We start from the raw sequence: 11,526 nt of genomic DNA, 5'->3' as shown, positions 1-11,526 counted from the left end.
CATACATACTACATGCTACATACATACTACATATATACTACATGCATGCTACATACATACTACATGCTACATACATACTACATATATACTACATGCATGCTACATACTACATGCTACATACATACTACATATATACTACATGCATGCTACATACATACTACATGCATGCTACATACATACTACATGCTACATACATACCACATACATACTACATATATACTACATGCATGCTACATACATACTGCATGCTACATGCATGCTACATACATACTACATACATACTACATGCTACATACATACCACATATATACTACATACATACAATACATTCATACAATACATACATAGACATACAGTACATATAACATAGAGTAACATACTTACCAATACTTGTCACATTGTTCCCCGAAGCCATTGTCTTTTCCGGAATAAATATTAACATAACAAACCACAAAAATACTCACCCACGATCCGAAGCAGTCCACGAGTGTGTCCCATGACGATCTTGGGTAGAGAACTGCAGCATCAGCTGTTGCTGCCGTTCTCTACGGGCTGCAGGAATCCAATGACGGAAGGTAGGTATCCTTCCGCACTGTATTCCTCCGCCACTTAAAAAAAAAAAAAAGTCCCTAGTCTCACTTTATGCCATTGCTGTGTGGGAATTTCCCACGCAGCAATGGCATAAAGTGAGACTAGGGACTTTTTTTTTTTTAAGTGGCGGAGGAATACAGTGCGGAAGGATACCTACCTTCCTACATTGGATTCCTGCAGCCAGTAGAGAACGGCAGCATCATCTGATGCTGCAGTTCTCTACCCAAGATCGTCGTGGGACACACTCGTGGACTGCTTCGGATCGTGGGTGAGTATTTTTGTGGTTTGTTATGTTAATATTTATTCCGTAGACGACAATGGCTTCGGGGAACAATGTGACAAGTATTGGTAAGGATGTTACTCTATGTTATATGTACTGTATGTCTATGTATGTATTGTATGAATGTATTGTATGTAGTATGTATGTAGTATATATGTGGTATGTATGTAGCATGTAGTATGTATGTAGTATGTATGTAGCATGTATGTAGTATGTATGTGGTATGTATGTAGCATGTAGTATGTATGTAGCATGCATGTAGTATATATGTAGCATGTATGTAGTATGTATGTGGTATGTATGTAGCATGTAGTATGTATGTAGCATGCATGTAGTATATATGTAGTATGTATGTAGCATGTAGTATGTATGTAGTATGTATGTAGTATGTATGTGGTATGTATGTGGCATGTAGTATGTATGTAGCATGCATGTAGTATGTATGTAGCATGCATGTAGTATGTATGTAGTATGTATGTAGTATGTAGCATGTATGTAGTATGTATGTGGTATGTATGTAGCATGTAGTATGTATGTAGTATGTATGTAGTATGTATGTGGTATGTATGTAGCATGCATGTAGCATGTATGTAGCATGTATGTAGCATGTATGTAGCATGTATGTAGTATGTATGTAGCATGTATGTAGTATGTATGCAGTATATATGTAGTATGTATGTAGTATATATGTAGTATGTATGTATGTGGTATATATGTAGTATGTATGTAGCATGTAGTATGTATGTAGCATGCATGTAGTATGTATGTAGCATGTATGTATGTAGCATGCATGTAGTATGTATGTAGCATGCATGTAGTATGTATGTAGCATGTAGTATGTATGTAGTATATATGTAGTATGTATGTAGTATGTAGTATGTATGTAGCATGCATGTAGTATGTATGTAGTATTTTTTTTTTTTTTTTTTAACATTTAACACATTAGCCGGATGATGGGACTACTACTGTCCCATCATTGGCTAATGTGTCAATCACTGTCATGGTAGCAGGCATCGCCCGATGGGACTTGTAGTCCCATCGGACGATGCTTGCACAGACCCCCGGACATCAGCACAGCCCCCGGCAGGCCGGCACAGCCCCCCGGCAGGCCGGTACAGACCCCCACAGGGTGCACAGACCACCGGCAGGCCGGCACAGCCCCCCGGCAGGCCGGTACAGACCCCCACAGGGTGCACAGACCACCGGCAGGCCGGCACAGCCCCCCGGCAGGCCGGTACAGACCCCGGGCAGTCCACACAGCCCCCCGGCAGGCCGGCACAGCCCCCCGGCAGGCCGGCACAGCCCCCCGGAAGGCCCGAAATGACGGCGCATCATGATGCGCACACACCGCGCATCATGATGACGTCAGTCTGTCAATCAACTTTGAATTCTGATTCCGATGCCGAATTCCGATATTGAAAAAATATCGGAAGTCGGTATCGGAATTCCGATACAGCAAGTATCGGCCGATACCCGATACTTGCGGTATCGGAATGCTCAACACTAGTTTTGGCTTATAAATACTGAGGTAAAATTCTGACCAAATACTGAACGTGTGAATGTGGCCTTATACACACCTCCACCTGCATTGCCTCACGCTTCTCTATACACAGCCTTATACTGCAGCAGAACTTCACTTCTCTCATTTTCCCATCATGCCTCTCATTTTCCCCCCTCACATATCTCATTTTCCCCCTCACATTTCTCATTTTCCCCTCATACTTCTCATTTTCCCCCTCCTCTCATTTTTCCCCCTCACACCTGTCATTTTCACCTCACACCTGCCATTTTCCGATCACTCAACTATTTTCCCCTCTCATTTTCCACTCACACCTCTTCATTTTCACCTCTCACCTTTCATTTTCACCTCACACCTCTCATTTTCCCCTCACTCCACTATTTTCCCCTCACTCCTCTCATTTTCCCCTCACTACTCTCATTTTAACCTCACTCCTCTCTTCCTCTCACACGTGCATAGCAACTTCCTGCTATAAGCACAGTGGTGTAAACCATGAGGCTCCTCCCTTTCCCTTGATGTCACGCCTCACAGGAGCAACTCCATTCTAGACACAACGGAGCTAGATGTGGCCTGTGCCTGCCGCGCACCAATACACTGAAGGCAGCAGCCCTGATTGTAGCTCACAGCGACTGGGACGTTGCAGCCGGTGAGTTTTGCAGGGTGGCTTTCGAGGTGAATGTGTCTCTGCCCGTGTGTGCTAACAACGTGGGCCGCATGGACGGGGCTTTGTGGAGTGAGTCTGGCTATGCGGAGTGGGCGGGGTTATGTGGAGTGGGCGCAGCTTGACACATACACACATACATACACTCAGCTTTATATATATAAATTACTTGATCCAACCTTGACTGGTAAATATCTCATCAACATTTTTGATCTAGTACAAATTTTCAAGCTTATATCTGCCGTTCAAAGATTCAAGTGTCCTGAGATGGGGTAAGCTGAGAGGAGAGAGTGCTTCACAGTAAAGATTAAATGGGCTAACCTTTTGTTATTAGTTAACACTGTCACATTCCTGTCAACCTTTAACAGGAGTAGACTTAACCCGAGACTCTATGATCCTATTGTTGATTCTGAAGCGATGGCCGTGGGACCACCACAAGGCAGGGAGACTACGCTACACAAGATGAGGTGCATACATCAAAGGGTTAATTTATTTACAGGCAAGGAATGCAGTGTTAGGAAAGTGTAAACAGGGGTATGCAATGACATAAAACAATTTACAAAAGTGATATTCTGTAGCTGGGCCATACAAATGCAATGGATCACCAACTATTACAGTTCAGTGTATGCATTTTTCAGAAGGCAAAACAATACAATACAGTACAGTATGCTGCTACTCTAACAATAGCTTATCTGGCCGCTGCTACTTCGGCTGCATGGCTACCGTGCTCTGTCTATTGCAGCCTATCCTAAGCCCTAAACATGTGCGCACACAGGGTTAACATTCATGGTAAAGTTGGTGTCTCAGTTCCTTCCTGGGGGCCCCCTGCAGTTCTCGGCAAGATGATGCGATGTCCTCCCTGGAAGCTCTGTGCAACGTGGTCTTGTCTTTGTGTGAAGATTCCAAACCTGTTCCTAGAAACGGTGAATTGTCTCCTCTGAATTTCTTCCTTGTAGATCTTCGTGACAAAATCCCACAAGTTCAGCAAGTTACCAGCTGCACGTTTCTCTCCTCACAGCACACCAGCTTCCTGCAGACTCCCAGTTCAGAACACTCACTGGAAAAACAGCCCCTCCCCTCTCCATAGCTGGAGGGGCAAACCAAAGCCAGTCTTATTGCAGGGAGAGCCGAATGTCCCATTGCTCTAGCCAAGGGGGTTCTGTCTCTTAAAATGGCAGTTTATCTCTACTGTCCATAGCAATGCCACAACATTATTTTTTATAATTTTTGGAGAGCGGATCTCTACATTATTCTCATTCATCATTCATAGTGCAATATTGTGGCTCAGTGGTTAGGAATGCTGACTCCCTGCAAGGAGTTTGTATGTTCTCCCCATGTTGGAATGGGTTTCCTTTGGGTTCTCTGGCTTCCTCCTACATTCCAAAGACATAATGAAAGGGAATCTAGATTGTGAGCCCCAATGGGGACAGTGATGATGTGCATGATGGGACAGAAAGGAATATATTTAGCCCTGAAAAGGACTATTGTTTTAACGGAGCAGCATCAGCAACCATAGTATACTAGTCACACGGCACAGTCATACGTCTGGACCCCGAGAGTGTCCTAGGCTATGTTGTGAGGTGAAATTTTAACCTCGCGTGTTCCAATTCACCAAACAATTTTGCCCCTATCTACATAATGGGGGAAAAGTGTGTGTATCATGCCCCGCCCCTCATTATGATGTCATAATGGTTGCCATGGCGACGCTGATGTCATCATAGGTCATCATAGGTTGCAAGCCCCACCGCTCATTATGATGTCATAATGGTTGACTATTGGACGGAGGATGTGTGATGGGTATATGGGCACTGGACTATCGGATGGAGGATATGTATGATGGGCATATGGGTACGGGAATATGGGATGGCGGATATGTATGATGGGTGTATGGGCACTGGACTATCGGATGGAGGATATGTATGACGGGCATATGGGTACGGGACTATGGGATGGCGGATATGTATGATGGGTATATGGGCACAGAACTATGGGATGGAGGATATGTATGATGGGTATATGGGCATGGGACTATGAGATGAAGGATGTGTGATGGGTATATGGGCACTCTACTATGGGACGGCGAATATGTATGATGGGTATATGGCCATGGGACTATGTGATGGCGAATATGTATGATGGGTATATGGGCATGGGACTATGGGATGGAGAATTTGTGATGGGTATATGGGCACTCGACTATGGGATGGAGGATATGTATGATGGGTATATGGGCACGGGCCTATGGGATCGTGGATATGGATGATGAGTATATGGGCATGGGACTATGGGATGGAGGATAATTATAATTTGCTATAACTAACTACAGTTAGTTACTATGCTCGGGCAGCGCCAAGCTCTTCAGCTAGTACATAATAAAGAATAATGCTAATCATGGTAAAAATTAAAAATAAATATAAAAGAAAAAAATAATAAAAATAAAAAATAATAAAGAATAATAAAGAATAATAAAAAGGAATTAAATCAATGAAAACAACAATCAAGGTAATAAAAAAGGAAACTAAAAATAAAAAATAAAAATAGAAATCATAATAATAAATAAATAAAAACAAATAAATGAAAAAATGAAAAAAAAATGAATGAAAAAAAATATTTTCGGATGACATCATAAACCTTAGGCATAACAGGGTGGTGGGTGTGCACAAAAGCTATATGTTCTTGTTTTGGTTTTGGGATCTGATCGGTCGGTGGCTCGAGAACCATCTTTTTCTCCCGCTCAAGGATTTGTGTGGGGTATTGTCTAGCAATGAATTTTTTTGACATTTCATTGAGTCGGGTAGGTAGAAGACTCGCGTTAGAGACTATGCGTGCGACTCTTTGAAATTGAGGATGAGGTAAGCTGTGTTTAGTTGATGCTGGATGACAGCTAGCATAATGTAAGAACCTGTTGGAGTCTGTGGGTTTTGTGAAGATATCGGTAATAAGGTTCCCTTCAGTGTCTTCGATAACAAGGGTATCTAGGAAAGAAATTTTGGTCATATTCCAATTGAGTGTGAAATTCAGTTCCGGTATAATTGTAATTGAATTGAGTTGTTCCGTAAACGTGAACAAAGTGTTGGGGGTACCCATCCATAGACAAAAGACATCGTCTATGTAACATAGTCAACATTTGCTATATGTTGTAAAGAGGACATTGTTGTAAATGTAGGAACACTCAAAAGAGTCCATGTAAATGTTTGCATAAGCCAGTGCCACATTGAAGCCTATTGCAGTGCCACGGATTTCCAAAAAGAACTGGTCTCCAAAGAGGAAGACATTTTCATGTAAAACTAGGGACAACAAGTCCAAACATAGCTGTTTTGAGTTGTGCATGAGTTCAGATGTTTCAAGAAAATTTGTATTGCTTCTAGGCCTAGATCATGTCTAATAGATGTATATAGGCTTTTTACGTCCAAAGTGACTAGGATACAGTCAGGTGGGATCTTTGGGAGCTGTGAGATGATTTTAAGGAAATGACCAGTGTCTAAAATGAAGGACCAGGTTTTCTTGGTCAATGGAGTCAGTAATTTTTCCCAAAAAATGGAGATAGGGGCCAGGATGGACTCCGTGGAGGCCACGTTGGGGCGACCGGGTGGATTGTTCAGAGATTTATGGACTTTAGGGAGCGTATAGAATATGGGAGTGATGGGATGTTGGTTGGTCAAGAAAGTGGCAGTTTTTTGTCAATAGTGTTGAAAGATAAGTGTTTGGAGAGTATCCCTTCTATCTTGATTCTGATAGCTGGAGTGGGATCATGGGGAATTTTCTTGTACTTGGATATGCCAGAAAGTTGGTTCAAAATTTTGGTGGTATAGTTAGATTCTGGATGGCAATAGCTCCCCCATGTCCGCTGGTTTTATGATGATATGTTTGTTGTTCTTGAGGGATTCGATGGCCTGTTTCTTAATTGGAGTGATGTTATTATGTGTTGAAAGGGACCCCCAACAGTGTTGTTGTAGGATGTGATTTATATCCCGTAGTATGAGGTTGATATAGGCCTCAGTAGCATGGTAATTCTGAGGTGGGTGGAAACTATTATTTATTGCGTAATCCTAATGACAAAATCGATAATTCAGGGACAGGGGTTTCAACTGAGGTGGCTACCCTGTGTCTAGTGACATCCTGTTGTAGTCCGAAATGGGTTTTGAGACGTAGATTGTAGTAAAAGTTCTGGAGGTCCTGTGACAATTTGAACTTGTCCCAGGGTGGAGTGGGGCAGGACAAGCCCCGCTGGACAACTGTTAGTTCTGCAGGGTTGAGGGTGTGCAAGGAGATATAGATGACCGTGTTGGGTGCCTTACCAGCGATCTTATTGTCATGCGATCGGCAGTGCTTGCGGGAGGCCCTCCATGTCGGTCTCCTCCTGTTGGTCAAGTATTGTGTCTTGTGGGTTGGCGGCTGGACAAAAAACGCCCCTGGGTAAGGCTGTTGGTGGAACTGTTGCTGTTGGTACTGTAAGATCCATGACGTTGTGAACCAGGGTTTCCTCATCTGGAACCGAAGGTAGGTGATTCATTCCATTTATAGAGACAGCCTTGGGAATAATCCTCAGAATCCCTGCTTTCAGCATGTGCTCACCTCACCCCCTTCACCAGAATGGCTTAATATTGATGGCTTAATAATTATTGTTAATATTGATCGTTCTCCCGAATTTATCTGTTGTAATTATGAACCTTGCGCTATTTTTTTGGTTACCTATGCCCCAATAGCCACTATTTTTAGGGACTGTTTATTTTATTTTATTTTGATATCCATCTCTATTTTATTTTATATATTTGTTATACCCACATGTAAATATGTTTACAGCATTCCAATATTTATACGTGTATTCCTATATACCTTGTGTGTTAATATTGTGTGCTAATTTTGGTTTATTTCTGTATCCTTTGCAGTGAGGTTTGATAAAGACCTGGAGCAGGGTCGAAACATTACCTCGTTATCTTGCCACTTTTTTTCTCCTCTGGTGAACTTTGAATAAATTTAAGCACTGTTTTGCAAAAACAAAGACTCTCTTGAGTGCAGCAGTTGCTTCTCTTTGCCCTACACTTTTGTCTGATTGACTATATATTACTACTCCTGATTTGGTACTTCAGATGGGTAATGTTTACAACCTCACATCATCCATTTCACATGGAGTCTTGACTATAGGATTGTCCTTCATCCTTTGCAATCCTGATGATCCAATATACAGTGGGGAAAAAAAGTATTTAGTCAGTCAGCAATAGTGCAAGTTCCACCACTTAAAAAGATGAGAGGCGTCTGTAATTTACATCATAGGTAGACCTCAACTATGGGAGACAAACTGAGAAAAAAAAATCCAGAAAATCACATTGTCTGTTTTTTTTCATTTTATTTGCATATTTTGGTGGAAAATAAGTATTTGGTCAGAAACAAGCAATCAAGATTTCTGGCTCTCACAGACCTGTAACTTCTTCTTTAAGAGTCTCCTCTTTCCTCCACTCATTACCTGTAGTAATGGCACCTGTTTAAACTTGTTATCAGTATAAAAAGACACCTGTGCACACCCTCAAACAGTCTGACTCCAAACTCCACTATGGTGAAGACCAAAGAGCTGTCGAAGGACACCAGAAACAAAATTGTAGCCCTGCACCAGGCTGGGAAGACTGAATCTGCAATAGCCAACCAGCTTGGAGTGAAGAAATCAACTGTGGGAGCAATAATTAGAAAATGGAAGACATACAAGACCACTGATAATCTCCCTCGATCTGGTGCTCCACGCAAAATCCCACCCCGTGGGGTCAGAATGATCACAAGAACGGTGAGCAAAAATCCCAGAACCACGCGGGGGGACCTAGTGAATGAACTGCAGAGAGCTGGGACCAATGTAACAAGGCCTACCATAAGTAACACACTACGCCACCATGGACTCAGATCCTGCAGTGCCAGATGTGTCCCACTGCTTAAGCCTGTACATGTCCGGGCCCGTCTGACGTTTGCTAGAGAGCATTTGGATGATCCAGAGGAGTTTTGGGAGAATGTCCTATGGTCTGATGAAACCAAACTGGAACTGTTTGGTAGAAACACAACTTGTCGTGTTTGGAGGAAAAAGAATACTGAGTTGCATCCATCAAACACCATACCTACTGTAAAGCATGGTGGTGGAAACATCATGCTTTGGGGCTGTTTCACTGCAAAGGGGCCAGGACGACTGATCCGGGTACATGAAAGAATGAATGGGGCCATGTATCGTGAGATTTTGAGTGCAAACCTCCTTCCATCAGCAAGGGCATTGAAGATGAAACGTGGCTGGGTCTTTCAACATGACAATGATCCAAAGCACACGGCCAGGGCAACGAAGGAGTGGCTTCGTAAGAAGCATTTCAAGGTCCTGGAGTGGCCTAGCCAGTCTCCAGATCTCAACCCTATAGAAAACCTTTGGAGGGAGTTGAAAGTCCGTGTTGACAAGCGAAAAGCCAAAAACATCACTGCTCTAGAGGAGATCTGCATGGAGGAATGGGCCAACATACCAACAACAGTGTGTGGCAACCTTGTGAAGACTTACAGAAAACGTTTGACCTCTGTCATTGCCAACAAAGGATATATCACAAAGTATTGAGATGAAATTTTGTTTCTGACCAAATACTTATTTTCCACCATAATATGCAAATAAAATGAAAAAAAAACAGACAATGTGATTTTCTGGATTTTTTTTTCTCAGTTTGTCTCCCATAGTTGAGGTCTACCTATGATGTAAATTACAGACGCCTCTCATCTTTTTAAGTGGTGGAACTTGCACTATTGCTGACTGACTAAATACTTTTTTTCCCCACTGTATATGTAGGCCTTGCATCAGTTTGCGCCAGCCATGCATCCCACTGACGTACCTCTGTCTAAAGATTATGACTTGACTGTGTCAATTGTAGCCATCAAGACCAGCTGTTCCAGACTTTACAAAGCATTTCATCTAGTCTGGATGCTCTATTGTCACCATCCTCTGCTAATGCTGGTCCAGTACCATCAAATGCTCCTGGAACCTAGTGTGACTGGGGTTCCGCATGCCAGTTCCTCCTTATAAGATTAATAATCCTAAATCCTACAGAGGGTTTTTGAACCAATGAGCCTTTTACTTTCATGGTTTACATTGTGTCCTTGCTGTCTGTTGAAACATTAATTTGGGCCACCCCACATTGGGAAAAAAAAGTGATCCAGTGATGTCTAATGCGCAGCATTTCTCAGTGACCTTTAGAAAAGTATTATCTGAAGAGCCAGGTGAGACATAATCTGCATTATCCTCCTTGTTTCATTTTTATCAATACACATCTATGGTCTGCCAATATGTCATTCAGCTTTGTAAACTGGCTGTCGAATTGAATTTGAGTATTGAACCTATTAGGGCTTGCTTCTGGGAAGAATGACTGGGTGAATCAAGGAGTCAGCTAACCGTGACTGTCCAGTGTCTCTGGATGATTTTATAGTTTTGACCAATTTCATAGACATCAGGTTTGAAAATCTGTCAGATTCATCAGCTACCAACTAATTTCCAAAGACCTCTGCTGTCATCAGCTCCTGATTCAAACTTTCTGTAAAAGAAAGCCACAGCCACAACCTGTGTCTATCCTGCGTAGATAAGATACAATCCACTTCTCCAAAATTTAATATTTTGTTCCTCTTACTGGTTTTCCCTCTGCAGTCTAATTGTCCTCTCTGTTTGTAGCATCTTTTGTTACTATCTGTATATACTCTTTGACAGGGGCGTTCAGTTGACATCCAGATTCTTGCATGTACTCTACCACTTACTAGAAGTCAAGCTGGAGTTCCCTTCGGCTTATTTCCAGTAGCCCAATTGTCAAGTCCGGGTGGGTGTTATGTCAACAGTGTTTATATACTCCCACCACTCTGGCTAATAGATGAGGGTCCTGGATACGCGTCCCCTGCATTAACTCAGATTTACCATAAATAGATAGGCCACTATTTCTGAATCAATAGAAGTTTATATACTGGATTTTGAACTTTAATGGATCTTATTTGAGTATAGACTGGTTTCATCATTTAATAAAAAAAAGTTTTAAGTCTAATATGCTTAAATATTGATTTTCAATGTCAATCATGTGGAAGCCGAGCTACACAAACAAACAATGAGCACCTACTAATGAGTAAATGTTTTCCATCTGCCCCATTCATTAACCTGGGGACCTCATTAATTTTAATTACCAGTATATATGCAGTATATATATATTCAATTGTGGTGTTCACTAACTATAGAAAGTGAAGTAACTGTTAGTTAATCCGTCAGGTGCATCTCTGGTCTGGTAATTTCTATTTTTCGTTCCTTGGGCTCCTTTGACCTCTTGTGCTGTAAGTAACACCTTTCCAAGTAGTTAAATGGTACAGTATAAATGCTGCATAAAAAGCTTTATGTATGAGAATATTGAAGATAAAGAGGTAGATACAATAGACGATGAACGATATGAAATACAGATGAAATATATAGAAGATCACGTTTTGCCGGCCACCTGC

The sequence above is a fragment of the Dendrobates tinctorius genome, unplaced genomic scaffold, assembly GCF_039654945.1.
Source record: "Dendrobates tinctorius isolate UK_male_01 unplaced genomic scaffold, ASM3965494v1 ptg000158l, whole genome shotgun sequence".
NCBI lineage: Eukaryota > Metazoa > Chordata > Amphibia > Anura > Dendrobatidae > Dendrobates > Dendrobates tinctorius.
Note: the sequence above shows the minus strand (reverse complement) of the source record.